The sequence below is a fragment of the Cupressus sempervirens genome, chromosome 7 (assembly GCF_028749045.1).
Source record: "Cupressus sempervirens isolate cs-2001-9-10 chromosome 7, ASM2874904v1, whole genome shotgun sequence".
Classification (NCBI taxonomy): domain Eukaryota; kingdom Viridiplantae; phylum Streptophyta; class Pinopsida; order Cupressales; family Cupressaceae; genus Cupressus; species Cupressus sempervirens.
The window spans coordinates 703434747-703462627 of NC_143124.1; the positions used below are offsets into that span (position 1 = coordinate 703434747).

The following is a 27881-nucleotide window of genomic DNA, read 5'->3' on the forward strand; positions in this document are numbered from 1 at the left end:
TCCTTGAATGCAAGTGCTAGTTTTAAATAGTTTTGGTACATCCATTTTGAGTTATTTTTCCCGTTTGTTACCGTTTTAGAAAAACAAAGCATACCCGTTGAAAGCAAAAGCGCAGACCTTCGACCATCTCTGCAATGGGCCCTAACAGCTCTGCAACTTAAAAAAGCATGGCCGTTTTTTCAAAAAACAACTGTGAGCTTTAACAGAAAAGCATGACCGTCGAGAAAAACATGCTTTTACTGGCACAAAAGAGGGTTATTCCGAGAGATAAATTCCAGTTTTTAAAAATCAACTAATTCAGGAGCTATTGTCTTCCTATGAATTCTGGGAAGTTGATATGCCTGTTGTCTTCCTATGAGTTCTCGGGCGATGATGTGCATTCTCCTTTCTTTTCGAGCCTCAGTTCTTATGTGACACAGAAAGTCTCTTCCATCATGAACGGGGGAGTTGATTATGACAGAGATATGATGAAGATTATTGGGGATTTGATCGTGGCTGAGGAATCGAGAATTGTGTTAACAGTGCTGAAGATGATGGATTCTAGAGCTCAATCGAATGGGGAATTAATGACTGAGGAATGCATTCAACCTCTCCCAAGGCCCCGCAAAAGGGAAGCGCAAGGAAGAGGCAGAGCACAACTGGGGGAGGCGAATTTCTTGTTCTAGGTGATTCTTGTTACACGTGTTTGATGCTTTATATTATTTTGATGATCATTTTCTGGGACTGCCTGCTTTTGTTTATTACTTGCTATTTTGAATTTGAATGAATTACAATTGAATGCAAGATCTCCTTCGATTCCCATTTATTTAGTTCTTTTTGGTTCAACAATAGAGATTAAGAGAATGCATTTATACTATAGACTCTTACCTCTGTTAGCAAAGACTCTTTAGACTTATTCAGTAAAGATTCAATTGGATGGAAAATCGTAGCATCCATTTTGTCCTGCAATAGCACCCAAACATTTGTTTAGAGAAAATCAGTTGTCTGTTTTCTTGGAAGATTCCTTCTTTTAGATGTACTTATGCAACAATTTTGCAACCTCTAACATTTAGGCACTTTTTTGCTGCTTTTTAGCCCAAGACACTCAGCTTTACAAATGAGCTAATGTCTTATCACCTCCAAAATGGTCTGCAGTTTTGGACGTATATGCTTCCTTCTACTATATGCTTCCATCACCAGTAGAAGCCTTTCTTCTTACTCTGGAACTTTGAAGTATGTGACACTAGTTCTTTCTTGTTGTTATACCCTTACCATGAAGACCATCTCTCAGCTTGGACTCAGGCAGGTCCATTTCGAGTGCATTGTAAAGCCAAAATGATGCAAATTTAAACACTCAAGACTAATCAAATTATTTTAAAGATTGAAATGGTAGAATAAGGGAGGAAGGAGCATTTTCATAGCTTTAAAATTTTCTCCATAAATTACACACCCCTACTAATTTCCTCCTGGTCATTATCCCTCATCTGCTTGGACAATCCCTTCTTATTCTAGATTAATATCTTTTTGAGGAGCACATATGTCAAACATGCTTTTACTGGGAAACTACTGGATAAGGTTGTTAAAATAATGTGCAATTATATAGGGATAATTAATATATAAAATTTGTTAGGGTGTTCTGGTCAAAATAAAGGTTAGCAACTAAACAACTTTTAAATATAACAGGATGTGGTATAAATTCCAAAAGTAAAGTTCTACGATCACATTTGTTTGGAATATTGTTTATGAAATACCATTTGGATTTGTGGATGCATTATAACTTTATATTTATCATGCTTGTGGTTGTTTCAGGATTTGATTAGACATTGATGGCGTCAATAAAAGAGAATGCAGCACTTGCTTAATGATATTACTCTTCGAATGCTGGAAACCTTAACCCTTTTTTGGATGAAAAGACCATCAGGTAGTTTTTTATGAGTAATCTATGAAGGAATGTTATGTCCTGCATGATTAGCACCTCTCACATCTATCAGGCAGCTCACTTTCTGCAGAGTATTGCTCAACTTTATATCTCCTTCAACGACCTCCATTTGGCTGATTTGTTGAAATTGTAAGATTTTCTTCTCAAGTATGTTCTGAAATTTCTATGCATTCTTTTCCAAAGGAATTCTTAGTGTACCATTCACAATCGTTTGCAAATTTCATAAATTTGTGTTGTCATGAGCCAATGGTCGAATATAACTACTGAAATTCATGTGCTTATTTTATACTTTTTTATGTTTGATCTTGTTAATGGATATATGCTTTCGACAAGACAAATTTTAATTTCAATGAAAGAGAACTATATTTTATGATGATCATATTTTGATTTTATTTTAATTGTAAAACAAGCTAAAATTCATTCTGAAATTTAATGTATATAGTATTTATAGTGATTCTAAAACATGATTTTCTGTTGCATTCGCAGTGCGTGAACAGCTCAATTGGCAAAGTCAGATTCACCTCATAAACTACGAATGTTTGGAATGTTCTGTTTACATGTCATGTTCTTTAGCTGCGTTCTCTTTTTATTTGGTATGGCCATGCTTCTTTTGTTTTCATTTTTGTGTGGAAGTCTACTTTTATAGGTTTTGTATGCTTTTTTTTTGTAATCGTTATTTTTTATGAGAGGATTTTTCTCTTTTTGAGTTTTATTGGTTTCTTTCTCTCTTTTGTGCTTGATTTTATGGAGCTCAATAAAGATGGTAGTGATGACAAGGAGACAGAAAAAAGAAGCAACAGTGCACATCACAAGCTTCAAGGAAATTCAACAGGTATCAACCACACTTGAGTAATAAAACTCCCTTTTACAATCATTTTATGAATGTTTTTGATAATAATCCACCATATTTACTTCTTTGTTCACTTAGCTTAGTTTGACTTAAAAAATTGTTTTTCAAGTAGGTTATATGTTTTGAATTAATTGTTTACTTTGATGAATTAGCTTATCAAGTCTTTGCTCCCCCTTCTGCAACATTACTACACACCAAAAAATTTCATAAAAAAACAAAATACTTAGTAGTTTTCTAAGTTGTTTCACTTACAATTCAAAATTTTAAATTAAAATTTTGCTAGCTTTTTCTTGGATTGGTAATGGGCTGCAGCTGATATCAATATGGGGCTCGAGTAGAATCGAATTCGAGGCCTCCCAAATAAGAGGCTCACAACTTACCATTGCACTGTAGGGTGTTCCCTGTTTTCTCACCTTTTCTTTTAATTATATCATAAATTAATTGAAAAAATCTAAAATCCAAATTTTTTATCTACTTTAAGTTTTTAAATAATCTTGTCTTTTTACCCATGAATCTGTGTGATCCAAGAAAGGTCAACCTTTCTCACCATTTCACATTTAAACATTTTGGAGGCCTCCCAAATGAGAGGTTCACAAGTTACCATTGCACTGCAGGGTGTTCCCTGTTTTCCCACCTTTTTTTTAATTATGTCATAAATTAATTGAAAATATCTAAAATCCTAATTTTTTTATCTACTTTAAGTTTTTAATTAATCTTGTCTTTTTACACATGAATCTGTGTGATCCAAGAAAGGTCAACCTTTCTCACCATTTCACATTTAAACATTTTAGATCTGAGTCACTTTATACAGTCTAACATAATATATAGGTTAGAGGTTAAGTTTGTAGTCTAATAATATGTCATCCACACTCGAATTACATATAATTGTAACTCACTCACAATTAAACATCTACAATATCATTAAGCTTAAACCTGTATCATTCTTGAACCCAAAAATCCATATGAATCTTGCTTCACCAAATATTTTAAATTTGCTTCAAATAAATTGGACAAGTTTAATATGAATCTTGAAATACATACCCTTCCATGTCTACATATAACAGGTCACACTATAATATTGATTATTGATTTTGATTGATAGCTAAAGTCCTTTTGATGAGTGAAAATTTGCAGGTGTCATAAACCACAAGTCATTTTAACCATAGATTTGAAATACTAAATATAAACCATAAAGGTTTGTGTCATTCTTGAACCCAAAAGTCCATATGAATCTTGCTTCACCAAATATTTTAAATTCACTTCAAATATATTGGACAAGTTTAATACGAATCTTGAAATATGTACCCTTCCATGTCTACATATAACAGGTCACACTATAATATTGATTTTGATTGATTGCATAGCTAAAGTCCTTTTGATGAGTGAAAATTTGCAAGTGTCATAAACCACAAGTCATATTAACCATAGATTTGAAAAACTAAATATAAACCATAAAGGTTTGTAGCCTTGCTGCACTTTCAGATAAGCTAGTGAAACATGGGATCATCTCACAAGGTGTGTGCTTTGATAGTTGAGGCCAACCTTCAGAGAAGGTTGGTTCCCTTGGTACTTCACCTATAATACTACTTTCACTGAGAAAAGGGAGATAGAAGACTTGAAATGGGGTGATAACTTTTTGCGCTTACAACTGTTTTGTTTTCATAATGCATTAGTAATCAACTTAGTTTCACACAAATCAATTGTTCTGATATGCCAATACAACAATGGTTCGTGAGGAGGTTTGAGTTTTAAATAGTTTTTTAATGAGAAGAGATGTTTTCACAGCTAAATAACTGTTCGCAACCTGCATAAACTGTACATTTTCTGCCTATAGTTGCTGGTATAAGTCATACTTTTTTGCCTAAGAAGACACAATAATACTCCAATCATTATTTTGCACACTGTCTAACAGTTTCTGAGAAGGTAAAATCACCGAAACCTGATTGTTGTATGGTGTCTCTTTACAATAGTACAAATTATAAAACGTTTAATTTTCTCTTAAAAAATGAAATATTACACATGCTCCATAAGATTGATTTTCTGAGCAACAACATTTCTTGGCTAGATAAAACCTTTTCAGCTTTCAGTACACAACAGAAAAAATGTAAAAATTAACCTTCAAGAGATAATCATAGGCATCCCTTTGTGGAGGAAAAAATGTTTTTCCACCCCTTTAGGCCAAGTCAAACCTCCTTTACAGTGTTGGGGAAACACTTTCCTAAAACACTGCCTTAACCAATTCCAATGAACTCTTCATTAAGGCATAGAAGATGAGGTTGTTTTATTGTAAACTGAATGATCTATATATTCTCCTTGGGAAAAATCAAAACTCTCTGTACCTCCTACAAGAGTCAACGATGGTTTCCAATTGTCATAACTGTCTTTGCTAATCATAAATCTTATTGAGTAGCTTCCCTCCTGAAATAGGTACATTTTTCTTATGATTTTTAAGTTGTCTTGATTCCTTGAAGGTGTGGGAAAAGAGCGTGCTTCCAATGCATCTTCAAGCCTTTTTAGGAGCCATAATAGATCTCCTGATCTGATTCCTCCATGGTTATATTTAATGGGCCTATTTTAGCATGCATTGTTGCTAACTTGAATGTTGCGATGCATTTAAATCTCTTATTCACATCTCATTATCAATAAAGGTTGATATGTGGAAACAATTGTTACCATACTGGTGAGCATGTCCAAATGCATGTAAAAGATGTAACTTTTGAATTTAATTACACAAGCCTCTTATTAATGTCACTCTTTTTTGATTGACCATCATCAACACTTCTATGATGCCTCAAGAATCACCGTGATACCACCCGATGACCTGATATCAACCACCATTTGTGTTTAGTTATTAGGTTTTAAAATTATAACGTGAATTTATCTGCTCTTCTTCTTCCTCAGTGGTAGTTTCAACCATGAATTCTGCATTCTTCATTAACATTATTAATATTTCCAGCCTCTTCTACTGATCTTAAAATTTAGGCCTTCTTTGCATTAACTCTATATCCATTGCAGATGATTTTGAAAAAGTTTATATCCATTTGACCCATTTTTTGTTTTGCATTGCATCTCATGCAAAAATGTTGTTAACCAACAAGCTTCCTTGGATCCAAGGGAATGACCAACTTACCAAGTCCCATAGGTTCCCCATAAATATTTGCCTTTTTAAAGTCTAGTTCAAAAAGCTATAAATGTATGTGAACCAATGTTATTTAAGAGAATAATGAGTCGCTGTAAAGACATCTATACATAAAATCAAAGCTATTGTTTTCTTATGCTTGTCCACACCCAAAATCACAAATGTCATGTTGGTTCCCAAAACTATAGATTGAAATCCTATGAGTCTTGCCAACTCATTGCTGTGATTCCAACTGGTTATGGCCAACTTGACAGAACTGATCAATCTGATTCAAGTCCTCTGCACTTCTGCCTCTGCAGGGTCCAGGCGGGTATGCCTATTCCTAAGCCAAATTTTTAAGCCTTAGGCTTTATAAAGAAGATTATTATATCACAAACAAGATAAAGATTTCCTTAAACGACAAGGATAGAAAGGGGCTTCAGTTTATACAGCAAATATATGAGAATGCTGAAATTGTATTTATTTCAAAACTTCACCATTCACTTTAAGATGTAAATGCTTTAAATAGAATACGCTTCGAACATCAATGTTCTGAAAATGGAAATATTTTGAATATAATTACTTGAAAGTAGAAATGTTTAAAATATGAATGTTTATAAATTATGATAATGAGTGGATCAATTCTTTGAAAGGAAATAATAGAAAGTGATTGCCAATTTACAAGCTATGAATCAAATGATTACAATATAAAGAATACTAAAACCAATGCCTTATTATATGGGCAATAGAGTCAATAACGTGAAAGCTATTTATATACAACTTTGTAGGACAATATGTTTTAGATTAAGGCAAAAATAGGTTTTGAGGGGATCCAAAACCCCTTACAAAAACAAAAGATATACGGGAAGTATCACCAGGTTTTACAAGGACCTAAAACTTGAAGTTCAAAACAATACATAAAAAAAATATCAGGTTTTATAAGGACCTGAAACTAGAAACTAAGCAAAGTTCTAACTAGGTTTTACAAGGACTTGGAACTTAGAGTAAACTATAAAACGCTAGAAATAATAGTAACAACGAAAAACAGAACTAGCACACCAACTAGAGACCAAACACCTGGAAATAAGACCAACAACTAGATAAGTCTCTTTAATGACCTTTACTAATTCCTTTCCAGCTTCCACTGTACTCTGAATGATCTCTTCCACGGTAGAACCAGGAACCTCTCCAATCGTCTTCTGGGTACTCTATCTTGTTCTTTTACTTGGCCCACCAGGGATCTTTGCCACCATAGCCTCAGGAGACATGATCTCCTCATTGCTCTTCTTCCCTAAACTGGCAGCCACGACGCATAAGCTAGAAGTAACCATCTCCATTTTTTGCCCACTCTCTTTGACTAGCTGCCAAAGTTCCATTTCATACTCCCTCAGTTTCGTCGGAATATTCCCAACTTGATTTTCTAGTTGGGTTCTCTTAGTTCTTTCTTCTTCCAAATCTTTCTGCATTTCACACAATTTCCTCTTAAGCATATTTATTTCATTGTAGAGCCAGGAGTTCACTTGGAGGGTAGCATATGCTTTCATCTTGGCTTTATGAAGGAAGGATAGTTTAATTTCATCTCTGATTTCTTCACTAGATTTTTTACTAGAATCATTAGTCATGTCCTGGTTTTCCTTGAGATAAATCTGATTTTCAGATGTAGTACCCTTGTGTTCTAGAATCCTCTTCTGATTCTCTTTATTCAGGCCTTGATCTTTAATAACAAGGGCTTTACCTTCATTATTCTTCTTAGTTTCAATATCCTCTAGACTCTTAGTATCAGAAAGATCCTTATTAGTGGGAGTAGGTTGAACATTCTGGTTCCCCTCATTCTGTTCCGAAGCTTCAGTAAGAGATTTTGACTCCATATTCCTATCTTTACTACTCTCTTCCTCAAACTTAACCTCAGGAATTCTCCTGCTACCAGAATAACCATCTAGATTAGATCTCAAATCTCTCGTTTCTAAATTATCCTCTTCCTCACCAGTTTTCTTAGACTCCGTATTTTCCTCAATAATTTTCTTCTTTTTCTCCCTCTTAATCTCCTTCTTAGCACTCTTGCTATGACTAAAACCCTCCTCAGATTTAACCTTGATTTTCTTAGCACTCACCTTTTGATAAGGCTCATTACCAAGTGATTTATGCTTCTTCTCCGTTAAAGGAGAGGGTTTCACAGCATTACTCTTACAATAATTCTCAATTAAAAGAATAAGACCCTCATGGAGCACAGGTTTAGACTCCTTTCTATGGGCCTAAAGACTATGAAGCAGAGAGAACTTCAAATAAAAAGGGAAAGACATCCTATCTTTATACCGAAAATGGTTTAAAAATACGAAATGAAATTTATGTACTCTTTTTGATCTTTTGTCAAGAATGAAGTATTCATGAATGCAAGACAAGATATCTTGCCATATAGCCTTGAGTTGGTCCAGATCATAAAAATCCCCATTCTTCACCAGCCTTTTCTCCTCATCATCAGTTTTCGGAAATTTCTTGAAAGCCGCATTCGAAATACTTGTCTCTTTTCTAAATTTTAACCCACCCATTGCAAGACTGGTAATCTCTTCTATGAATTCCTCTGTCAAATTCACTGTAACTCCATGCATTGTAACCTTTTCTTCAGAGTTCTTAAAGAAGTACTCCATGACTATGTCACAAGGTTCGAGTTCGAATTAGAGTTTGACAACAATAAAATTCGATTAAAGTTCGGGGATCCCAAAAAAATCATAAAAATTCGACATTAAATTCGTCTTATATATATTTTATTTTTAAAAATATATATATTAAAATTTTAAACATAAAAAAAAGTATATTAAACTTCAATATAATATAAATACATTTAAACCATATTAGTATTTTAAAGTTTTAAAAGGTAATTTAAATATTATTAATATATAATAACAATTATATTAGATTTTTAATATTAATATAAATATATTATAATTTAAATATTTAAAATATTAGACTTTAATATATTAATAAAAACACATCAAATAACAAATCTAATGATTCAAAACATAATAAAAATAGATTTAAAGAAAAGGTACTGAATATTATAATTAAGATAATATACTAAATTCTAAAATATATTATAATTAAAAAACAAATCTAGATGATTTAAGGATAAGATATTAAATTTTCATTTAAAATAAATTTAAAACAAAACAAAACATAAATATTAAGTCTAAATGTTTAAATTAAATCTACCCAAACTTTTAACCTATCGACTTGAATTTATTTTCTTTAGAGGAGCCGAATCATTTACTCCAAGTTTGTTTCCGCCGATGGAGTATGAGCTTCTGTCTGCGCCATGAATTTGGATTTTTTTCCCTGGTCGGTGGTGGATATCTGTCTGCCCATTCATGCCGTCCAACATTAAACTGTTGTAAGAAATATTCGCAGCTGAAAATTTACTCGCTGCTTGACCTTAAAAGGCTCTGGAAAACAATTTTTTAATATGTTTTATTTTAAACAGACTGCACACTTCCTACGAATTTTAAAACGAATTTTAACAATTTTTGAATAGACTTTTGACATTCGTTGAATTCCGAACTTCATGATGGAAATCGGGCGAACCCTGTGACTTAGCTCCATGATATGGGGCTTGTAGCCATGTAACTTCTCAATATACTCCGTCACTTTGCCCTTGGAAAGAATACCCCACACCACAGTTTTCGCCTTCCACTCCTTGCATGTAGTCAGTTCTTGTTTCCTTGGCTCTCCACCCATTGCATAACAAACTCTGCAATTTTCCTGAGAAACGGTAACATCAACTAAGACCAAGATATGTTTAATCTCAAGAAAATGCTTTACCCTTAAAATGTGCCAAGTACTTTTAATGATGACACAATAGTACCTCCTTGAGATTCACAAGCAATCCACCATAAAACTATCAATAATCATAATAAATAGCTCAATCTTTTGTAATCTTTCCTTCAATAGCATTAGTCATGTCATTATTAATAGTTGCCACCAACTCACTCTCCTTGCTGAGGTAATCATGCCATGTCATTTTTTCGTCCCTATAGATTGCTTTATTTGCAATCCAGTTAGTGACTTTATTACCTTCATGGAAGATGTGAGTTATGATAACTTTGTCAAATCGTTTAATTAGATCTTTGATTTCGTTAATACTACCATCAATATTCCACATGGTCGTACTCCTATTATTCAACATATTGACAATATTAAGAGGGTCCCCTTTTAGCCATAGATTCCTATAACTAGAATTCACTGCCAGCCTAACAGTATATAGAGCCACAATAGCCTCAGTTTTATTACTAGTAGTTTTACCAATAGGAATAGCAATAGCATCCACCACTCTACTATAATGGTCTCTTAAAACTCCACCACAGCTCGCTCTTTTAGGATTCCCTTTAGCCGATCCATCAAATTAGCTTTCAACCAGCCCAAAGGGGGAGACTTCCATTTCACATATTGTCTTTGATCTTCTTTTTTGGTATTAGTTCCAATACCCTTCATAGGAATACGAATTTGGGCTTCATCACTATTTTTATTTTGAGATCTAAAATTCTCTTTAATGGCTCTGATGATACTTTGGCCCACAACCCACTCAGGAGTTTCTTTATTTTTGAATTTTCTATGGTTCGTTTCTTTCTAGATACCCCAACAAAGATGGGTAAGAGAGATCTTCCAGAGAAATCCAATTTCAGCTCCCTTAATCGGACATATCCAGTTCTTAAAACAATCATCAATATTATCAGGCTGAACCACCAAGTATTCCAATATTGAAAGAGGTATCCCCAAACGTTCTGACTATAATTGCGGTTCAGAAAAAGGTGATTCCTCTCTTCCTTCCATCTTACAAAGACAACACCTATTCACCAAATTGATACCTCTTTTTTGCAAATTATCCAGGGTTAAATTTTATTTTGAAGCAGAGTCCAAAAGAAAATGTTAATTTTAGGTGTAAGGCCCTTGATCCAAGCTTTAGCCCATATAGGGGAATTGACCTTATCCTTTGTTTTAAATACTGACGAGACCTTGAAGCATCCACTAGGTTCAATCCCCCACACAGTTAAGTCTTCCTGATTAGGATAAAAGCTACAAGTATTAAGAGAAATTTGGATGTTGGAAAGACTTTGATTAATCTCCACTATATTCGCCCAACCATTATTGAACCAATAATTCTCCACAAATTCTCCATAAACCTGTTTGCATCTTTCTATAGGACTCAAATCCAAAAAATCATCCACCAAAGGGTGATCCAAAAGCCACTCATCTTCCCAGAACCTGATTTTGCTACCATTACCAACTTTCCCCTTACAACCTTTATTCAAGATATGTTTAGCACCTTGGACAACACCCCAAAAAGCAGAGGAACTTTGGATAATAGGATAGGACAAAAAGTCAGAAATAGAGGGGGCATTCTAAAGATACTTATGTTTCCAAATAGAACTCCATTCCTTATCATCATGATATGCTCTCCATCCTTGTTTGGCCAATAAAGCTTTATTCATACTTCTAATAGATCTATTTCCTAGTCCTCCTTCCATTTTAGGTTTACAGACCTTCTCCCAAGCTATCAGGGCCAATCTCTTTTTGTCCTCAGTTCCAGACCATAAAAAGTTCCTTTGAATTTTATCAATAGTATCCGCGAATTTAGTTGGAATCCTAAAGAGGCTCTGAGCATAAGTTGGAAGGCTTTGAAGACAAGCTTTAAGAAGAACTACTTTACCTGCTTGGCTCAACATGTTTCATTTCCATCTAGCTAATTTCTTGTTGAATTTCTTAATCAGATCCTCCCAGAAGGTATCAAAGGGACTAAGTCCCAGGGGAAGACCTAAGTAAGTGCTCTAAAAAGAACCAATAGAACACCCAAGAATGTTAGTAATTTTCCTTTGTCTATGATTAGGAGTGTTGACAAAAAAGAGAGAACTCTATTGAGAAAAATGAGAGAACTCTTATCCCAATTAATCAATTGTCCAGAGATAGAAGAATAAATATTCAGAGCTTTTTAAAGACTCCTAGCCTCCTTGACATCAACTTTTCCTAAGAAAATAGTATTATCCATGTTGGTGTTTTGAAACAAGGACAGTTTCAACTTACCCCGTTGAGAATAAGGTACATATAGGGGCAGCTAACTCCCATCTTCAACATACTATTTTAGACACCGGGCCAACTATAAGGCTAGACCCTTCTTCTACTTCAGGCTCTGCAAAACCTAGGCGAGTGGACCTTAGATTCAATTATATAGTACTAGTGCTAAAACATATTCCTGAATCTAACAAAGTAGATTAAAACCCTTAATCTCCTACACTTATGCAATCACAAAGATGTGCAGTAGCAAATTGCAACTCTATGAAATTTACAAGCTGAGTGAGGGCAGCCTTTTCAGCTCTTTCAACATGAAAGGGAAATACATTTGATTAATGGTGTTGAATATCAGCAAAAATCCCAAATATGCAACAGTAAGAACAAATGATCCTGTATCTGATCAGTGCCTTATCTATTGGGCAATTCCATGAATCAAATACATACATCTGTGATATCAAGGACATATTTCATACATCCAAGTATCAGATCTATCTAATCACTTTGTGAATTAGAGATCAGTGTTCATAAAGACCTCATCCTTATGAAGTATCCTTCTCAAAATAACCAGAACAACAAAACATATATGACATACAACCTTAAAGGTATGCAAATGGGTCTTAGTTCTTTGTTCCTAGACCACATAAGACTGCAGACTATAGAGATAGGAGATGAGAATAAGAATGAAACTAAAGAAATTCTTGCTCATTTGTATTCATTTCTTTGAAACAATACATTCAAATGCATGAAATCAAAACATAAAAACACCTAATAGATCTGAACTTTCTCTATTATCTTCACTACTGTTGTTATACAAGAGAACATATGCTGAAGAATGTGGTGTCACAGTGATGAGAACACATCAAGATTGGAACCCTAGTTTCACAAAGCTGAGAAAACTCAAAATTGGAACCACATGGTATCACAACAGTGAGTCATTTTTCTCCAAAACTAGAACCAATTGGTTTCACAGTGAAAAATTGGAACCCCCCTAATGGATGAGAGAAAGAAAGATATAGAAGGAGAGAATTCCCGGATTTGATTTGAAGACGACATGTGTCCACTTGAAATTCCATCCTTTGCAATTGCAAAACCTCTTTCATCTTTCTACCCATTTGATTTGATTTAATTTTCATCAATGTTCTGTAACTAACTTGAAAAATCTCTTGTTTAATGATGAAAACCATTCTGCTTGCCAAAATATCTGAGCTGCATCATGAAATGCTAGTAAAAATTTGGGTTTAAACTGATTTGAAGGTGACCAAAATCGACCCCAACTGCATTTTTACCATGTTTTACCAAGCCTGTAACTGTGTTTTCAATTTTTACCAATTCCACTGAGAAGGCCCAAATTTTACGTTTCTGCCTATAACATGAACTAATGACTTCCTGTGCGAAAAAAAACTCCATAATCGAAAAGTTCGTCTTCTCTTGGTTCCGGCGATATATAATATGCCTATGTTCGCTTATCGGGAACTCCCAGAATGTCATTTTGAAAAACATACACCTGCTGAAGGTATCTGGTCTGCAACTTAAATTTTTCAAAAATTTAAAATAATCTAAAGTTCCAACTTTAGCTTATACCATTTTTCAATTTAAAACATGTACGTGACCCCCATTTTTTGAAAAAATGATTTAAAACCATTTTTTATTGCTTTCAATGTTTTGGCTTACCTAGGAAATTTGGGTCTAACCAGTTTGATTGGGCTACCATGTGGCAGCACCTGATTGGTCTGCCAGGCACTGCCACATCACCACTTTGGATGCACCTGCCACGTCACCGCCATGTAGCACATTACTATTGGTCCAGGATCTACCCCTGCCACGTCACCACGGATCGGGGCCCGCTGCCATGTGGTGGCTTGGCGCTTGCCTACTTTGTCTATCTTCCAAGCATCTTTGCGAAGCGGGGGAGCACCAACCTTTGGATGCGGCCACATTTCAGCATTTGATGCATCTATTCTGAATCCATTGGTCGCCATGTGTCATCTCAGGATTCGCTGCCAGGTTCCATGTCATTGATGATGTCAGCATCTTCATTCAAAATATTTGTTGCAAACTCCACACCAGCTGGCTGCGAGGTGGGGCCCTTCTCATCACAATGCGGCTTACAAAAGCCCAAGTCTTTTGGACATTATGCATATTGAGTGGAAAAGTATTTAAAGACTCGAAAATTCCCTCCCACAGCCAATGTGGGACAAATCATGCTCAGGCCACTTTGCATAAAAACGTCTCTCTGTGTTTCAAACACATTGTAATCCTTCCTCTGCTTATTGGGCGCGGATGACACTTACATTCTTTTGTGACAACTAATCCATGCCTTCACGGGTTTTGTTTCATACGGCTGGGAAAAGGACTCTAAATCAAAGTATTCACAAAAAGGGAGACTGCTGCTTGTCATGGTTCCTTTCTCTTCCATGAGCTTCTCTGCCTGCGACTTCAATGGAATCTTTCACATGCCACCTGCATATCGTCCTCCAGTAGATTCTCCCTTTATATGACGCTTGCTTCGTCCATTTCCCTTTGGCGCCTACCTCCAATTCTATGCGGCATCTTATCCACTGTCGCCTCCTTGCAAATAAAACGCCTTCCTCTTTCATCCATTTCCCTTTGACCTGCGGCGCGGGGTGGACTTCCACCTTCCTCGGCATCTGCTAGTTACATATCCCTATGGCTCCCTCCAAGTCAGCTACTTCTTGCCTACATTCTCCAAGCCGACTCCTCCATTTTGACGCCTTCCAACTCCACTAAAGGCAGTAAATCTATATTGAGATTCTTCTCCGCCTTTTGTATATGGATTTTCTCTTGCACTAGTAATTGTATCATGATTTAGTGGAAGGCTTTTAGCTTCTTTACAATTATCTAGAGGATTAACCAAGTCCACTTCCAAGTCTGTGTCAAACACATTGACAACAGATTCTGGCTTTGTTTTGAGTATATCTAAACAATATGTGTCACTGTTGTAATCCATCTTAATGGTATCCCCTGTGGTCAAACACAAGAAGTTCCTCAGAGAAACCTCCTGTAGAGTTCTTGGGTTAAATATGTCTAAGAAGTTCTCTGTGTGTGGCTGCAAATTCAAAAATTTCCCTTTGGAAGAACGGTGTGCTTCAATTTGACTATATCTCTTGCCTACAGAAGCATGTTTTTCATCATCCAAAGTGGCATATAAATGATACCCTCCTTTGCCACAAAATCAAGAACTCCACTGTGTGAAATATGGCCTGTGATGATGTTCTCAAGCTAGAAAAGCATTGGATACTTGATTTCTCAAGATATTAGATGAGAAAGAGCAGATGGAGGCATTATAATTCTATTGGCTTTCTCCAACTTTGGTCTATCAATATAAATAGGTGGGTAACATTGATATATCTTCTCGAATGCACTAGTTTCTCCATACCAATTATTTCTATCCTCATTAGATCCATCTTCAGCATGTCAATTGTTGCACTTTCCTGATCTAAATACTAGGATGAAATCACAAAGCCATTCATAAACATGTGATGATGCAATGCTAATATCCCACTAATATATCCAGTTATGGTTAATTATCCATCAGGACATTAGTCCATGTGCAAAGACTGAGATAAGAGCAGAGATTTTTACCAAGTCTCATCAGTACTAAATAAATGACACAGATTACAATTTATGTCTTGGAATATCATTTTAATCTTTGAATATTTTCAATTTCACATCTCATCAATCGGGTGCAGTTAGTTGGGCCCTAGAGTGGGTCCGGCTGTTTTTTTTTCATTTTTAAACACCTGACATTCCAAATTGATCCATTGAACATCTTGAATTGACTAGATTCAAAATCGAGTATTGCTCTGTCATTAAAACTCATTTTATCATTTTCTTGCAACTTGTCTATTTTGATCTAATAGGGCTTGTCGGCTAGCTTTAAAAACTGACCAAAATAGATAACTGGGTTCTAAAATCGGACACACTGATTCTCCATTCCATATACTCTTATCCTGTTGAATCTTGTCTCATGACGAATTCTTAGTCAAAAGATATTGACTGTCAAAGTTGCCCTTTCAGAACTACTTGCAAGAAAACATGTCATAAAACAATAAAACGCGTTCGGATTTGGCTTTGAAAATTGGGCAAACTGATACTTGGGGAAATGAAAACTGCGGCATTTGGTTCATTGTCACAAGGAGAGTATAAATCTGCAATTTGGGCTTATGACGAATAATAGGACGCAAATGGCAAGCAGTCAAAATAGGTTACTTAGAATTTGCAGACTGGAAACACTGTCAGAGAAACATTTTTTGCAAATGGAATGGATTTAGGAAAGTGTGCAGACAGATTCGTCAAGTTTTGAAAATTGGCACACTTAAAGCATTTTTAGAGGAGAACACAGTGGTACAATCCATTCAATCTCACCTATCACGGATTTCAAGATATAACATCACAAATAGGGGTACTGACAACTTTGCACCTTTTGACACTAGTAAAAAGTTAGAAATTGCATTTGGAATTGTGTTTGAAAACTGAGCAAATAGATTCGTCATAAGCTCAAAATTGAAACATTGCAAGTCTCTGACCCCTAGAATATGATGCAAAAGGAATTTTCTTATTTGGGTCAACTGGTCAAAAGTTATGACAAGTCAAATAGGGCCTTCCAGAATTCTGAACCATTCACATCAGCATGACATCAGTAAATGATCAACTTTGAGGGATTCAAAACCTAGTCAAACGAATTCGAAACGACTTGAAATCTGAAACATAGGCTGTCTGGTATGGACACTAAAACTCCCAAAGTGGCGAGTCATGAAAGGTTATTGGGTGCAAGATATTCAATTGCAAACAAGGCCTCCTATTGCTGTTTGACACTTGAGCAAAAATGCAGAATTGGAAATTGCTCAAAACGGGACTTCACGGAATGGCTCAGAATGACAATTTATCTTTATGGAATGAGTAGATGTACTGAATGCAAGGTGTTAGAAACATTAAACACCTCTTAGGCCTCAAATGGACAGCTGGGTACACTTGCATTAAAAAGTGCTTAAAAGGGCTCAAAAACTTGGAATGGTGCTCAAATCGAGAAGTCGATTTTGAGTCCCAACAATCCACAAATTGTTCATGAGAGAAAATAAGCAGATGAGAAGTAGGTTTCATCCCTTGAATTTCCCCTCTCAAAACCATCTTCCCAATATACCTACCCAGACTATTGGCCATAATAGTAAAGAGGATAGGAGAAATAGGATCACCCTGCCTCAGACCCCTAGAAGGAATAAAAAACTCAGCAGAACTCCAATTGACTAAAACAACCAGAGCAGAGGTGTAAAAAAGCTGAAAAATAAGCTTTATGACAGGATCATTATAGCCAAAAGAACATAAGACCTTTTGAATAAAGCTCCATTCTACCCTATCATAAGCTTTAGCGATATCCACTTTCATAATGAAACCCTGTTTTTTCATTGGATAGAGATAAAGAATGAATATTTTCATGAACTGATATAATAGGATTCAAGATTTGCCTTAACAAGAATAAAACCATTCTGCTATTCAGAGATAAGGTTAGGAAGGATACCCAGTAACCTCAAAGTCAGAACTTCAGAAATGATTTTGCAAATAGAATTACAAATGCTAATAGGCCTAAGCTGATCAGGGGAATCAACTCCATGCTTCTTTGGAATAAGATAGAGAAAAGTAGAATTAATCTCCTTTAGCATTCTTTTAGCTCCAAAGATTTCTTTAACAACATCAAAAACATCTTTACCAACCAGTTTCCACTCTTTTTGAAAGAAGAACGTAAGAAACCCATCCAGACTTGGGGATTCATCTCCTTCAAAGGAACAAACAACTTTATAAATTTCCTCTCCATTGGGAATGGCTATCAACATTTTGTTCTGCTCACTAGAGACAACATGAGGAATAGCTTCAAGAAGCTCAAATTGCCTAGTACCATCCACATTACGGTTAGATGACAGAAGAGAAGAAAAATAGGATAACATATCATTAGAAATCTCAATATCATTAGTAATGTTCTCTCTTCCCTTAGAGAGGCTAGAAATTCAGTTCTTGGCTCTATGTGAAAAAAATTAGTGTTTTTATCACCTTCCAGCCAGATGGATCTAGACCTCTGCCTCTAGAAAGTTTCCTCTTTGGAAATGATGTCATAGTATTTAACTAGCTTTTCATTCTCTTCTTTAACCAGATCCTCCGAATAACCTACCTGCTGAATTCTATCTTGGATAGTTTTAAGATCATCCTTTAGATTCAACTTCCTGTCAAAGATATTCCCATAAGACTTCTTATTCCATTCTCTTACTCTTCTTTTAACATACTTAAGTTTGGACGCGACTTGAAACTGAGCTGTTCCTTTAACATTAATATTCCACCAATCTGCCAACAAAGCCTCAAAATTAGGATGCTGCATCCACATTTTCTCAAACCTAAATGAGATATTCCTTCTTTTTTGAATTGCTTCAGCCTTAAAAAAGAGCGGGAAATGGTTAGAAGCAATCTTCTGTAACACATTAAGAGTACAAACAAAATCTTTAGTCCACTTTGGGGAAATAAGAACTCTATCCAAACAAGCTTGAATACAATTATTTCCAATTCTTTTATTACTCCAAGTAAAATCAATCCCTTGGAGCCCCAAATCCATTAAGCCTTCTTTACTTATAAAATCCATTAGATCCAGTCTTCCTTCCAATTGACTAGAATTCCCCCTTTTTTTCATGCTCATAGAGAGGAACATTAAAATCCCCCAAAAATAACCATTTGCCATAATAATCTAAGCTTTTTAACTTAGAAAGAGATTCCCAGAATTTTTTTCTAGAGTTTTTATTATTAGGAGCATGCACACTAACTACATACCAATTTTTATCTTGGGATAAATTCTGGATCTTCACTGCAATGAAATGCTTATTGGAATCCATCAGTGTACCAGAAAACATAGAGTTCTTCCACATTATTAGAGTACCACTTGAAGCTCCTCCAGAACTACTAGCCATAATATAGTAGTTCTTGAAAGATTTCAAATTCTCAGCTTTACCTTTTTCCATTTTCGTTTCATGAATCACCATTATATCAAGTTTATGCTCTGAAAAAATTTCGAACAATATCCAACTTATCAATACTATTCATCGCCCTAATATTCCATGTTATGATTTTCATTATAACTTTTTAGGGGTGAAATCCAGAATAGTTGCTTGCTTCCCATCAGCAATATTCTGCATACTTTCAGCTTCTCTCCTTTTTTTGGTAGTTTTTCTTCTAGATTTATCTGGAGTTCCAACATCCGGTTTCATTTTTATAGGGTTCTCCAACTTACTTCTTCGAGTCGCAACATTTGTTGGCAAAGGATTAGATTTTTTATGTATTTTTTTCCTTTGAACCTGTTTTTGTTTCGGTTCTTCCTTCTCATATATGAGATCCAAATGCTTAGAATCTAATTCACTTTCAATCAGAGGAATTTGTTGACATAGAGGTTTCAATAACATAGGAATTTCTTCATACTATAAGTCCTCCAAGATATCATTCTCATCCAACTATCCACTCCTCTCCTTAAGGATTTCTCCTTCCTCAATCTCCTATAACTCCTCAACATCTTCCACATCCTCTTCCTTTTCCTGATAGATAACTATTTGGTTTTGGTATTGGTAGAGTCCTTAATGGCTGGTTGATTGACCTCATTGTTCCGGGTCTTCTTATCTTCATCCTTCGATATTTCCTTCCTTTGATCAACCTTAGATTTTAGATTTACTTCCCCTTTCTGGCTTTTCGATTTAGGATTGATATTAGGTTTCCACACCCTTTTTACAACCTTCTTTTCCACATTCACCTTCTTTTGTTTGTTTTTAAGTTTCAGTGGACAATCTTTAGCCCAATGTCCCGTCTTTTTACAAACAAAGCAAGCATTAGGAAGATCTTCAAAAGAAACCTCTTGATTCCACTTTCCTAATTTTGAGTTTATTGCCACTTTCTGAGGGAGGTCCTTCAGATGTGCAACTTTCACATATATTCTAGCACAATGAAGTTTAGATCTAGAGGTAGTCATATTATCAATAGCCATGAGTTCTCCAAAAGATCCAACTATCCCCTTAAAGATATCTTCATGCCAGAACTTGAGAGGGAGCATTGGGAGTCTAACCCACACCAGAGTAGTTAGGAAAAAAGCATCTGATAGATCCATATTTGGTTCCCATTTTTTAATCGTTAAAGTACTATTCCCTAATGACCAAGGTCCACCACATAAGACCATATTCATATCTTCCTTACAAGTAAATAAAAAGGAAAAAAATCCTTTCATCATAAGAGCAATATCCACTTGACCACTGAGAGCCCATTTCCTTTTAATCATTTTTCTTAAGGAATCAATGTCTGGTCGGGCCCCCAAAAATTCTCCAACTAGGGTTAAATCCATAGTAGAGATAGAATAATCTATTATCGAGTCGGGGATAAAAATATCAAACTCACCTTTTTCTCAACAGAATTTAGAAGTAATAGAAGGAAAAGAAGACTTGCCTCTTGGCCTTTTACCAAACAAAGAAGACCACTTTCTTTGACCTACTTCATTGTTCTCCTTCTGCTCCTCAACACGTACTGTTTCAGAGTTCTTACACACACCCAAAGAAGATTCCCCTTTCAAAATATTTGTGAGCGGGTTCCCTTTAAGAACTGGGATCTCGGACAAAGGATCAGATTGATTACATTCAGAAACCCCATATCTTCTAGTGCCAAAACCCAACAAAACTTTGTCTTCTTCCTGCTCCTGAAACCCACCTAATCCAATGCCAGAATCCGCTTCCACATTCCCTGCAACATCCTCGTAACTCCCTACATCCAGATTCCCTAGACACCTAGATGCAATCCCCACAGCTAAATTCCCTCCTACCAAATTCCCGCCTGCCAAGTTGCCGCCTGCCATTCTACACTATGTGTGTGGCCACGATAGTAATGAGGGTTTTTATAGGACAGTATGTTTTAATACTATCAGCAATGTAATTATGAAAATGTAAAGGAAATTAGATATGCAATTTTAAATCAGTCTAGATGGTACTTTTAACTTCTGTGGAGTGAAGACAAACCAGACAAAGATAAGGAATCAAATGATATTTCTCTATATCTCTGATAATCAGACTTTAAATGCTATAACTAATCTTCTTTACAAGTAAATATTTAAAATTTCTCACAAGTTCCCAAATAACTATAAAGGACGAGACTTATTCATGCTTTGATTCCTTGCCTTATATATATAGGAACACTAAATTCTTACAGGTGTGCTGGAAATATCATATCAATTGAAATGCCTGATTCTGAAAATTTATCCCAAACCTCTCTCTCCTTTATAACTGTGTACATATTTCAATATTACAAAAGAGCTGTCGTCATCCTCAAATTGTTTTTATATCAAATCATTCAAAATGCTATTATTGCTGCTTGTCCTTAGTCGCACTTTGGCACCCACATATCTATATATATATATATATATATATGCATTCGAAAAGGTGTGAGAACTAATTATGAACCATCACACTCTTTCAGTACATCTAATTTTAGTTTAATATTGGTTATAATTGTAACCAATATTAGTATAATCTTTAATAACGTTAAAAGGTGTCAATCAATCTTTGATCAATTGGAAATTATTATTGCTGGAGTGATGGAGACAAGCATTTGAAAGAGATGCTTCAGCTTGAGGAATTCCAACCATGTTAATCTCTTCCTAAAAATTGCAAAGTAATATCATCGCTGCTACACCCAAACTCCTGTGGTTTCAAAATCCATATATTTATTGGATTATAGTTCCTGCATGACCTACATGGTCATGTGCATTGGTAAAGGACTTCCATTTTGTTTACGGTTTTACCTGCAGAAGAATCTTGCCAACAGGTGACTCAACCAAGATAAATATTCTATTAGAAAATGAATAGATCGCTGCAAATGTAAATTTAGGCAACTGACTTTTATAATTGCCTGGACAGAATTGCGGAAATGATGATATTTTTCCTTCTGGTTGCTGTAAGTCTAGCTGTCCTGTCACTATAGTTATTCCCCTTCCTGAATTGTTGGGTGTTGTCTACTTTGATACAGTTTACTGTTCCTCGTTAACTATCCATTCAACCTCTTCATTACTTACTTTTGCATAATGGCCTTCTTTATGCTTTTCCTTGCGGGTCAAATACACGGGACCTTCAATACCATACTTGGGAACAAATACAATAAAGCCATTAGATCACATTTTTGATAATTCTTGCCTCTGCATCTTTTGGCCATTCTCTGAAATAAATAAGAGTATAGAGTTCACCAGATGCTCGACTAGCCATTTGGGCATTTCGGTGGCAGTAATTTCAAATTGTCATTGATGCTTGTCAGTTGTGCTCGTTCATGAAACACAGCAGATAATTTGCTCAAACCCAAAGCAACGGCAAGTCATATATGAATGATAACATCTACTTAACATCATATGGATGATGTGAAATGAAAATACATGGGGGCTGCAAGATCATAATGATGGAACACGGGAGTAGTATGATCCCTGCTGTAGAAATAAACCACCTGGGACATGCATTTTATCGTGGGAATCTGAACTAGCTTGTTAAAACATGGATCATCACTCACAGAAAGATCAAAAGAACCTGCTAATGCTTTTGAATATGAAACATCAAGCTTAATTCAAACAGACACTATTGTATGCAATACATTCCTCTGTTCTTGATTGTTTTGATTTCAACGAGGGTGTTCCCCCTTCCATCATCTGCTACTCCATTTGTGGATTCTGCCACTTCAAATTTCTTTGCTTCACATGTTCGTGACCAATCAGCTTTGTATTTTCCTTCATGTAAATCTCATTAATTTTAGCATCTAAATCGCCATCATATTTAACCTTCTCAATGACTTCATTTTCCTAACTTTTCTCAATATTATCCTTGACCAGTAATCGAGGATCAGTGCTACTCGATATCTTGTCACTGGCATTTCCATGCAAGAGACATCAATCCTTTTGTTTGACATGCACAACCTTTATTACAACGGGTCTCCAACATTGTTATCTGCAGGATAAAAATATGAAATACGTATTTAGGCTATCAAAACAGTGATGGCTTTAGGATTGTAATAATCTATGTGATGATTGAAGTTTATTTATTATGAATGACACAACTTAGGGGTGTGGGGAGTATATATTGAATATAATCTTAAAGAAAATGAAAGAAATATAAGTTATAGGATTAAAAGATTAGAAAGGATGCTCCAATGGAGGCCCTAATCTTGGGAAATTAGGGCTCCATCGTGTCTTAAACCTAGCTTTATTTGGAACAATGATGTGAAAAGGCCTTTCAAGCATTAGAGGCATATCCAACCATGAGAAACTGTAGGGCTAATCACCAGGCAAAGTTACAAGACATGGCTCTTTGTCTCTTTTGAGCATTACATGTACTTTTGGCAATAGTAATTGGAGGGTGAATGATCAAGTATCCTATGTTTGGATCCCTACTTTCCAACCTGTCTCAAGCTTGTTTGTAATCTAAAAAATAGAATGCAAGTGGTCACCTTTAGCATCAAGTTCACTAAGGCATGTTTTACCCAGAAATCTGATTTTCTGAATTTGACGAGGCAGTCCAGATACATTGCTTGATTCTCTTCTTTTTGGTGGACTAAAAGTTCCAATAGGAGTACCCCATTTACCAGATAACTCATATATCTTCTGATTGAAAAAGCTATGTACTGCTTTTACAATCCCCCAAAGCATATCATATGCATAGAATGCCCACAGCTCTTAGATTCTGATTTCACAACAGCTACTTCATGGTTGTTTTTTCAATTCATATTGGAGATATTTGATCTTCAAAGATGGAGGAATATACACTCAAATACGTATAATACATTCTAGTGCTGCTACTGAAGGAACATCAAGAGGTAATGTGTCTAAAATGCCTGCAATACCATCTGTAATAATTCAAATATAGCTTATATTGAATATTCTTAAATGAATAGCAATAGAGTAAAATTTGTCTCAAATGAGGTTGCATGTGCACTAAAATTTCCCTTGTTTCAATTTTATTAAGATCTAATAGTACATCCTGCCTCCATACAAATGTTTGCTGTTTCATTTTCATATAACACTATGTCTACATATTTCTTCATGAAATACGCCTGTCATTTTATTGACTGTGAATGAAACTTTCACATCTTTTTCACGACTGCCTATGTTCTCAGTCTTCTTCAAGGACTGACATTTTTCCTTGACCTTCCATTTGGTTACATTGTCCTTTTAGGTCTACATATTTCTTCATGAAACATGCCTGTCATTTTATTGACTACGATTGAAACTTTCACATCTTTTTCATGACTGCCTATGTTCTCAGTCTGCTTCAAAGACTGACATTTTCCCCTGACCTTCCATTTGGTTACATTGTCCTTTTAGCATGGTTAACTATGGATTGTCCACCATGCGATGACTTTCCATGAATATTTGTTGGCCACTGTTTGTCTCTTGCAAGGGTTTTGGACAGGATTTTAGAAGTACTTATTCACTCTTCACTGTTGCTATGACAATTTCACAACCTTCTATGTCCTTGTCAGATAATGCCTTCATCATTTGATGTTGGAGCTCTGTAGATTTGTTGTCCTTTGCACGATAGTCTTTAGTTCCTTTTGTGCTGGCCCATGTTTAGCACATCATGGATTTTTGTTATATGGCTGACATTGTCATTCTTTCTAACCTCTACCATATGTATGCCACCATTCTTTGCTTTCCTGATTGATTGGTCTTCTTCTTGCTGCACGACTTTCTTTAACATGATTGCTATTATCGAAAACTTGTTCACTGGCCCTTGTGGGCTGTTACATACACGTTTTTGACATTTAACATGTTCTTAAGCATGAAGTAGACTCTAGTCCTTCACAAAGGCTTTCTTAACCTTTTGCTTGCTGTATGATACAACCATCTTCATAAGAGCATGTAGATTCGATTTATGGTGTTGTTTCAATCTATATTATGTACTGACTCTTTGTTTATTCCCTTGTATATGGTATCCTCCACTACATAGTGTTCTGCAATAGTGTGAACTTCTCGAGACATTGAAGTCCCTCTATCTTCTATACTTGTCTCTGTTTCATAACATCTACCAGGCATCTAATAGCGAAACAGTTACACCTTTAGACATTATTCTTCCTAAAGAGGCCTCTCTTCAAATATCTTAATGACTATCCATTTACTACTTATGACTTTTGACTTTTATCCCTTAGTAAAATTTCTTTACATTTTTCATATGCACCATCTTGCTCATTATGTTTGAAATGCATCTCATTCATATTGCTCCTTGTCATGTCTTGGTCTTCCACATTTCATCTTAACTGTGATATTTCCTTGCTTTCTCTGTTTTCTTACATCAAAGAAGATACGAAGAGATCTTGATAACTCAATATTGACACTCAAGGGTTGCATGGAGGAAACAAACACTCACTTTACCCTGTCTTTTTCACCACATTTTTCCTTATGATGTGCATTCATGAAGCTATCTACTAATTGTCAGTCAAATTTCTTAATGCCTGTCCCTGTTTTGATCTTGAAAATGCATTGAACTACCTCTTCAGCTTTTTGGGTGTTTCTCATGTAATTTTGAGAGTCATTGACACTAGTTAAGAAAAGCTCATATCCTTGATTACATGGTGCGACTGTCAACTTTTTGTGCTTGTTTAATGACTGTCGTACTATTTCAATCTCCTCTCTCTCCTTGATGACTGTGGCTACCATTGCGCCTTCACTGTCTTTTTTTTGTAGGTTTTCAAGCTTTGTTTGAACTGTTCATTGTCACTGTTATTGAAGGTGTGACAAATAATAAACTCATTGAGCTCAAGAGTCTCAAGAAAATTTCTCTACTTAACTGTTTACTTGGACACTTGATGAAGGGAAAGATATCCCTGGCCACTCATCATAGTCTCTGTAGATAAAAAAATGTAGAGACAATGAAGCTAGGTGTTCTTAAAAAGCTGACAAACTTTAAATTTTCAATCAAGATGACCATCCTGTCATTATCATTATACCTCTTTCATATATGTTGTGAGATTCTATTCTCTAGCTTATATTCCTCGACACAATTCTTTTAATGACAGAAAAGAACACTCTCATTTCTATACTTGCCATTGCATCTATTATATATTGCTGATTTTATATTCAAAATTGGCTTTTAATATCCTCCAACCCATCATAACTATTTGTTGTCAGTGTTGTATACACTTGATGAAAGGAAATATATCCCTGGCCACTCATCATAGTCTCTGCAGATACAAAGTGTAGAGAAAATGAAGCCAGGTGCTTTTAAAAAGCTGGTGCCCTTTTAATCATGATAATAGTCTTGTCACACTCATTATAACTCTTTTGTACATGTTGTGAGGTTTTCTTCTGTAGCTTATATTCCTCGAGACATCTCCTTTAATGACAGCAAAGAACATTCTAGTTTCTACACTTACCATTGAAGTTTTTATATGTTTCCGATTTTATATTCAAAACTGGCTATTAATATCCAACCTATCATGACTATTTGTCTTTACAGTGTTGTAGAAACTCTATATGCCATTGATCTTGTTGTAGTAGACTGAACATTTTCCCTATTTATCATGATAGCAGTGGCTCATTGACTAACTTTACGGTTCATCAGTTTGTTCACCTCTTTGTGAGTTTATAATAAAGGTGAAATTCATTTGCATTTCTTGAAACAAGCTCCTATAAGTATTACTGAACTAAAATGAAAAAAAGTAAAGCAAAGGCAACATATGTATTATGCAGTGTTAATATTTTCATTTTTAATTCTATATTTTGCAGTTTTACTTATAATCTTCTTGAACATATGATGGGGGTGTCGTCACTCTATCATCCAGCAGCTTGACCTGTTGTAGACCATGGTTTTTATCCTAAGTTCCCTTTCTCTGCATTTTCTTTCCTTTTACCTACTCAAATTCTCCTTACACAAATCGATACCCTAGATCAAGTGTCATGTTCTAAGGTGGTCACTCAAAAACATGCACTTGCATCATATAGATAGATTTCCAAATACTTTATTGTCATTCTCATCCTCATGGATTCCTTATTCCTGTAGTGAAGAAATGTAAATGAACATATTTTCCTTTGTGCATCAACAAGGGAGTAGACTCTGCTTTATGACAGTGATGAAGAAGTGCTATTCTAGAGTTGCATTTGCTCTTAAAATGAAACAAATATATGTGAAAGTTTTGTGTTAGAGCATACTTTGTCTAGAGTCCTAGACCATCATTTGTATATTTGTATAACAGAGTTAGGCAGAGGTATGTTCAGATTTTGTACTGTTTGAAAGTTTTGGTGCATCTAAATGATGTAGTAATTATTCATATATATTCTCATTGTATTTTTTTATTGAATCTTCTTATATCAGTTTTACTCAGCCTGCCAAATGCTGAATTATTTTATATTTTATTGACAGGAAAATTATATAAATTTAAACAGTAGTTGGTGTTGATTTTTTGACAGGGCTGAGTCAGTGTTTGGAAATCTTTGGAGAATTGATTAGATATCTACCAAAGTAAAGTGGTTAATGTAATTTTCAAATTTTCAAATATTGGAATGGATATTAAATCTGATGTTTGATAATTAAAATGTAGAAAATATTGTATTTTTAGTTAGTTGTTGAAATTGATGCCTACATAATTTATAATCTAAGACAATTCACTGGATAATGCTATATCTAAAATTCAAGATGTTGCTCAAATTGGTGACATCAATAAATGTAATATGTAAATTGAGACAATATCTATCAAGTGATTGATATGAAATTGCTTTATTATTTAATATCATTAATTTTATTTTGGAGGGGTTGAATTTTCCCCCTCCCTAAGGTTGCAAAGAGTGGTCATTAGCCATGGCTATTCTTGTAGGTCTTGTGTCTGTGTGATATTTAAAAAAAAGTTTTTACTATTGATTTTCTTGCATGACAGTTAGCTTTTTTTGA

General features: G+C 35.2%; 1 long non-coding RNA gene across 7 annotated transcripts; it reads left to right on the top strand.

The window, feature by feature from the left end:
- On the top strand, positions 1–27776 carry LOC149549159 (uncharacterized). 7 transcript variants are annotated; one of them, XR_016354458.1, is made up of 6 exons: positions 3–665; positions 1789–1900; positions 1975–2047; positions 2405–2511; positions 2679–2750; positions 27404–27776. It is a non-coding gene; the product is annotated as an uncharacterized LOC149549159 (long non-coding RNA). The 7 variants fall into 7 exon arrangements; XR_016354454.1 differs by having other exon boundaries at positions 1–665; positions 1789–2047; positions 2669–2750; positions 27357–27776; XR_016354453.1 differs by having other exon boundaries at positions 1–665; positions 1789–2047; positions 2669–2750.
- Positions 27777–27881: the final 105 nt, after the last annotated feature.